The sequence below is a fragment of the Saccostrea cucullata genome, unplaced genomic scaffold (assembly GCF_032062105.1).
Source record: "Saccostrea cucullata isolate Sc308-1 unplaced genomic scaffold, CSIRO_AGI_Scuc_v1 ctg7598, whole genome shotgun sequence".
In the NCBI taxonomy this organism is placed as follows: Eukaryota; Metazoa; Mollusca; class Bivalvia; order Ostreida; family Ostreidae; genus Saccostrea; species Saccostrea cuccullata.
Genome location: NW_026927348.1, coordinates 21,354 through 29,075, shown reverse-complemented (window position 1 = coordinate 29,075; position 7,722 = coordinate 21,354).

The window sequence follows — 7,722 nt, the reverse complement described above, 5'->3', positions numbered from 1 at the left end:
TTGTTTAGAAAATGGAAGACGAGTTTATTCACGGTGACAGCGGAGATGAGTTTGCTGCAGTTGATGGCTCGTTTTTAAACGTATCTATACTAACATAGAAACAGTGGAGTCAGCTGAAGAACACAACTACACATGTAATGATTGTAATAGGAATTTCAAAAACAAGTCTAGTCTTACGCGGCATCTACATAAGCATGGTCCTTCGATACCACCATCCTGTGGAATTTGTCACAGTATTTTGCTGATGAAGCTCGTAAAAATGAGCATGACAGAAAATACAATGAAGCGCGAGTTTTATGTAATGATTGTGGTAAACATTTCAAGACAAAGTCGACATTGGTATCGCATATGGCTATTGCCCACAACCAGGAGATAGAAAACACAAAATCCTACTCATGTCCATTTGACGGTTGTGGAAAAATTTTCATAAAGAAACAATTGTACCAATACCACGTTAACAAACACACTGGGCACAAACCTTTCAAGTGTTCTGTGTCTCGACATTCATCAATATGTACAAGAAAACTCAGCATGAAAAAATATGTAAAGGTAAGAAAAAAATAAAATGTCACTCTTGTGACGTTAAGTTCACAGACGGTCAAAGTTTGAGGCGGCATGAAAACGCAACACACAGGGGGATAACGTACAGTTGAGAATGTGGTCAGCGCTACACACAACTATCGTCTCTTCGGAGACATCGTCTCATGAAGAACCACTAGGATTTATCCCATGACAATTTGCTGATAATCCTTAAGGCATTAAGATGTTCATATTTACTTTAAAATCCAGTCAAAGTCAAATGTGACTCACATTTTTTTTAAATATTATTTATTTGTTCAAATCTATCAGAAGAATGACTTATGAAATATTTTTGTTTAGTGCGTACATTCATTATATCTATAAAGAATCTTATAATGGAACTAATATGTATGGATTTTGACGAATTCCAACATTATTTGTGTGTTTGTGTGTGGGGAGGGGGGGGGGGGGTTAAAGATACAGGAGATAATGTATCTTGTTATTACCTTTTTATTTCATTTGCTTTTTACAAATCTAAACTAACTGTTACCATTTTTATTTTATGTTCAATGATTTTCAGAACAAATTTTATTTTTTTGAATTTATTTATTGAATAAAAAATATTTTAAGAATTAAATGAGTTATTTCATTTTTACATTCAATATCTATATTTCGGGCAAGTCCATCAATCCAAATCGCTTTTGAGCAAGTATTTTTAATCCTTAAAATTGTTTGAAATTCCTTGACAATATGGACAGAACAAACTTTGACCCCTAAGCACAAGATGTCACTAGAAGTGATGACATCTTAAAATTATTTGACTCTTCGATTTATTTCAAAATCAGTGTAACAGACTGGAAGACGTAAAATAAGCGATTTGAACATTTACATCTAAAACCACCTTGAACTAAATTAAAAGTGTATTTTATATCTTTGATGGAAAACAGCAAAAAATGATTTAAGAGAAATGTAGTTTTAGCATAAAATCATAATTATGGTATTTATTAATATACATGTATATCAAGACAAACTAACAATGAAACGCTATTTTTTTTTTCAGAAATTGCTCATAACCCATTACATAAATTGTTATTTTCAAGAATTGAAAGCCTTAACCGCAGAAGATCATGGTATTTCGTCTTTTTTTTAATCTATTGTTGAAACAGAAGGAAAATTTTTAACCTAGGTTTCCGATAACCTGCACCCGTGAAAAACCGAATTATCCGGCAACTTCAACCGTGTTGCAGATAACATGTTTTTGCCCAATGAAACATGTTAAATGCCCGTAAACTAAACCATAATTTGAATTTTAATATATGTCTGCTTATCTAAAGGTTTATGATGGTCCATGTAGTTAATAAATCACTTTGTTTATTAAAATAAATTGATTCTGACCTCTACAAAGGCTAAAATATGTTGACATATTCAGAAAATTTATTAAATTTCATTTTAAAAAGCTGTAGATCTCTTGAAAGAGAGTGATTTGGATCGTGCTTTTTACCGCTGAAAGTATTATCATTTATCTGCCAAAGATCACAAACTTTGTTTGCAGAAGTACACATTTATCATTGAATGAAGAAATTTAAAATCACCTACGTTTTCTATGCATTGTTTTTTTCCTGCACCGAGTATCCGATAACAACCGAGTAGCCGATAACGCGTTGAGCAGTGTGTTGACTGTTTGTAAAAATCGTCATTTTTGTACTGTGTCTGAATTTCACAACAGTCTTGGTAAATATGTGGCAGAATCACACTCTACAATTGTTTTCGTAAGTTCCTTTCTACTGCAATGAAGACTTTTTTTGTTTTTTATTCAACAAAGATTTTTCTGCATAATTTGCACATCAAGTACATAAATAAACTGTTCGCTCACTCAAATAATCTGCTGTCTGTAGTGCTTCTAAGACACATTTAAAAATACTTTTTTCTTGATATTTTGTATGTAAGCTTTTGTTTGATCATTCTTATTTATTTCTTCGTGTTTTTACAGCTACACACTGGTGGCATACAAAAAATAGGTAATTTATGTGTCTTACTCTTATCATTATTATTTCCCTTATCTCGGCATTTTTAGGTCACTCAGGTGACCTATTGATATCCGTTTTCGTCCGTCGTCGTCCGTCGTGCGTTAACATTGGAACATTTTCAGCTTCTTCTCAGAAACCACTGAATCATTTTCAACCAAATTTGGTATATATTGCAATTAGTGCAATCTTTAAAAATCTTCTTCTTTACTCCTGGACATCAAGCAGTCAAACTGTTAGAATAATTGTAATCAGCACTGAGTCCTCTACCAAAATTGTGAAATTCATGGCCCCAGGTCAGGGGTTCTAGTTATAGGGCGGGGCTAAATAGGTTATATAGTGAAAATGTATTATTTCTTTGAAATTCTTCTTTTCTGCTCCTTGGCATTAAATAAACTAACCAAGTGCAAAATTAAGGTAGGATTCTTCTCACATTTCCTGTATTTAAAAATTAATGAAATTTTCACAGAATCAAGAGGACAAAATCACTAAGTGATGTATCAGTGAGATTAAATTTGACAATTTAATATTAGATGCAAGGTCAGGTCAAGAGATAAGATAGATAAGATAAGATAAGATGTTTATTCGGTACTTACAGGCCGTTGCCCACTGTACATATATAGGCATCATATACATATGTGACATAAACATTTAATACAAAGTGCATCGCAGGAAGAAAACAAAAACAAAGAAAAAAAAAAGGAATAATACTAAGTTGTGTTACCAAATTCCATCATAGATCATAAGGTTAACATTTCTTGTCTCATGGACAAACCTTTCTTTATGAAAACAGCTGTACTTTTGAGAACATTTTTGTCTTTGCTATTAAAAAGCTGATCAATACAAACTGATACATCTTTTGTTTGTGATGGACAATATTGAGACAAAAAATTTCTTCTCAAATCTCCCAACATCGGACAATAAATAAAAAGAAAGTGTAATTCATTTTCAGTTTGTCTCAGGTTACATAGTTGACATAGTCTATCTACACAGTCAATGCCTTCAAATCTACCCTCTTCAATACGTAGTTTGTGTAAGGAACACCTAAAAGAAGCTAATACCTGTTTTAGGGGGTAGCTTAGAGAGGAGAGGTAGCTCTCACATGCAAGCTGTTTTTTAAACATAGTATAGAACGCACATTTTGGTGAGTCTGATAATTGTGTATTCCAGTTTTGTAGGGCGCAATCTCGCATCCTTTGTTTTAATTCCGAGAGAAAGGCCTTTGGATATCCAGGTCCACCACTTAGCCAGACATCCCCGAAGCCGTAATAATTTAAAACTGATTTCAATTTAGATACCCAGTTTGGTGTTAAACGATTACTGCACAAATCCAAATTGCAAAGCATCTGAAAACACTGCCTTGGATATCTCGAAGTTTCCATTTCTTGTAGTTTTAACCAGTATTTCACTGGTTTCATCATGTACGTCACACACAATGAAGTCTTCCACATTCTCCTCTTGCCATTATATTAGTAGCTCTTCTGTTTATTCCCAATATCCACTTGCAGAAGTCGTTCTGTACAGCTTCAACCTCTTCGATGACATCTGTTCCCCAGACTTCTGCCCCGTATGTTAGGATCGGAACAATAATACTGTCAAAGAGTTTGAAACACACACTAGGTTCACGATTATTCAAATTTTTCAAGGTGTGCTTCAATATATTTAACGCTTTTCGTGCCTGTAGTGCTAGTGACTTGCAGCATTGGGACCATTTCAGCCTACACGAGAATGTGATACCAAGATACTTGTAGTAAGATTCCACTTCCATAGGTTGTCCATTAAACATCCATTTTTCTGCACCTGCAACTGCTCCGCCTCTCTTGAAAACCACTACTTTTGATTTGTCCATATTTACTGTTAAGTTTCATTTTGAGCAAAACTTTTCAAGTATATTTAGTTTTCTCTGAAGACCGTTAACTGTATCTGATATCATAAGAAGATCGTCCGCAAACAGGAGGGCAATTATGTCCAATATTTGGTCTGTAATGTATATCCCTTGACACTGCGAATCACGTAACATCTCAATGAATTCATTTATGTACATTGAAAATAGCCATGGGCTTAATATGCAGCAATATACCTTCATCACCTGCATACGGAGTATTTATATCTCAGTTGATTCGATACGCAAGAGCATGCTCTACGTATGAACAATTTCTTAAACGAGGTAAATTATTGACAAGCAAGTTGATGAAACAAGAATATCAACAGTCTCGTTTAAAGTCATCATTTCGTAAATTCTATGGTCGATACAATGACCTTGTCAGCAAATACAATTTATCATTGAATGAAATGCTGACTGACGTTTTTCATACCAATTGTTAGTCCATTATTTATACACTGAATTGACTACGGATTTTTTCCGTTATTTCCTGATTATGACAATGAGCACACGGCGGGTGTGACCGGTCAGCAGGGGATGCTCACTCCTCCATGGCACCTGATCCCACCTCTGATGTTTCGGAGGTCCGTGTTTGCTCTGCTCTTGTTTTGTATATTTGTTTAATGGACGTTGAGATTGAATACTGTTCGTTATTTCCATATCCTTATGCAACCTTGACGAACACCGACATTACATGTAAAGTATTCAGTGATTTTGTTTCCAATCTTAACGCAGCTCAATACACGCTGGTAAATCGACTGCAATGTTGTAATCATCTTTCCATGTACACCTTTATTGATAAGGCAGTAAAATAATTTTTTACGGTCGATAGAGTCGAATGCTTTTGAGAAGTCAATAAAAGCACAATACACTTTCCCACGTTTTTTTTGTTAGGTATTTCTGCACTATCGATTGTAGTGTAAAGATATTATCAATTGTAGAATATCCTTGACGGAATCCAGCTTGTTCCTCAGGGATAAGTCCCAGGGTCTCTGACCATAAGTTTAGTCTTTTATTTAGAACTGATGTGAATATTTTACTACTGGAATCAAGTAGTGAGATTCCCCTGTAGTTATTGGGATCTTCTCTGTCTCCTTTTTTAAGCGGTTAGCTTCGCTAGCCGCTATATGGCATGTGTCGGCAACCGGAAACCTCCATAAGGCGCTACCTATCGGCATCGCTTTATTGCTCGTAACCTTATCCTTCTGCAACCAAAACCGGAAACTTCCACAAGGAGCTACCTATCGACAACGGTAACTTCAGCAAATGATTTGTATACTGTCGGCGTAATACGCCCCCTGGTAAGAGATTGACAATATGCTGTGAAGTCTGACTAAAGCCAGCCCCTACTATATCACTTCGTACTAACGAAGTATATGCTGTGTATGAAGAGTGGCTATTCTAACGATTATATCGAATTCTTATTAGTATATTTACCAAAGCATTGACAATACTTACAACACTTACTTTTAAGAACTGAGAATTTGGTCCTTATTACATGTGTATCGCGCGATCGCGATTTCTGGCAACTGTTTGTTTATTTTTGAAAGTTGAACGATACGGTTTATTATACAGCAGGTTGGAGGTTACTACAGACTGCAAAAACATCAGCAAATCTCTCGATCGAGTTTGATTTTCCTAGCCAAAGTATTAAGAAACACCATTTATTAAGTTAATACCTGAAAAGCGTTTTTATAAAAACACCGAACCCTTCTGTAAGTTTTACACTTTTTGTAATGTTTTATGGAAACAATAGGGTTACCTCCACTATGAAACGTTTGTTTTTCTTCTCTTTTCTTCTCTGTCTAATAAACAGATTATAAAAGCTCTGCTCCCAGAGATAAATTCTCTACTCCGTCTTTGATAATTTATAACAATCGATCATAAGGGGTTACTTACTACATGTATTAGTTTTGTAAAAAATAATGGAGCACTTAAAGTAGTGAAATCAATTTTGAAAAAAAATGGAGAAATATTTATTAATTTTAATCAGCATTGTGATCCTCTTCTGAAAATCAACCGATATTATTTTCACAGAAGAATGAGGTATGAAAAATTTTGGCAATTGGCAAAAATTTAAAATATATACTTAATGCTTATTTATAAGTTTTGAAAATTTGTTCAATTCCCAGGGAACGTATTATTAGCTGTGAAAATACTTTTAGAATTTGAATTTGTCCAATTTGTCGATTATTGTTTTAAACGTTTGAGAAGAATAAAATTAAAATACAGGTGTTTAGAGGCACATTGATAGAAAAGAAATCAGTGTATATTGTTTAACCGACATATTGAAGAAAGTGACACTGATAACTTCTTAAGTTACACTGATTTTTAATGTACATTTGAATTTTTAAATACTAGTATTGATTGATTACACAAATTTCCTTTTCATGTTTTATTTGAGAACAATATTGCATGAAGAGTATATGATAAAAAACACCTTATATGTCCTTATCTAGACATATTGTGCAAGACTTCTTTTAAATGATTCTCCTATACCATTTACTTTATTCGAACATTTACTTGTTTGAAAAGTCAATAAAATATATTTCATAAAGCTTGATAATCTTGTTTACTCGCCAGTCTTCCCGTAGAAGTAATAGTTTATAATATTACTAAAGGAAGTATTCAGTATCTTTATCAAAATACAGAATGATAAATGATCGATTTTAGAAGAAAAGCTGACTCCTGAAAGTTCAAGAGGTGGGATCCGTTGCCTAGAACAAGTAAGCATCCCTCGTTGACAGGTTAATTATATTGCTGCGATGAGCCTACACAACGGAATCTCTCTGATATCAATTCATTTACAAATTCTCTCCTCAGCCATCCTTTTTTCTCTGACTAGCCAGCTGTAGATCTACACTACTCCAAATTCATTAATCTAAAGAATTTAACTTGTCATTTTTTTATTTGTTAGTTATAGTAGGCTTTACAATTACCTAATTTCAGATTCAATAGAGAATAAAAGACAATGAAATTTTCAACATCAACATAATTTTTTTATCCAGAGAACAATTGGATGCCATCAAGAGAGAATTTTTAAAAATGCACTTCCTGTCTTTCATACTGAAGAAATCTCATGTTTAAATTTTGAAACATGCATTTCAATCTTATTAAAATTTATTTAAATGTTCCAAATCCGCTTCTGAAACATCTAACATCCCATTCGGGGTCACATCAGAGCGACCTTTCAATTATGAATACATGTACAAATAAACACAAACACTTTGGCCATGTAGATTCAAGCCTCGGTAAACAGTTCTCAAATTAATTCCACGGCTACATATCATCATTATT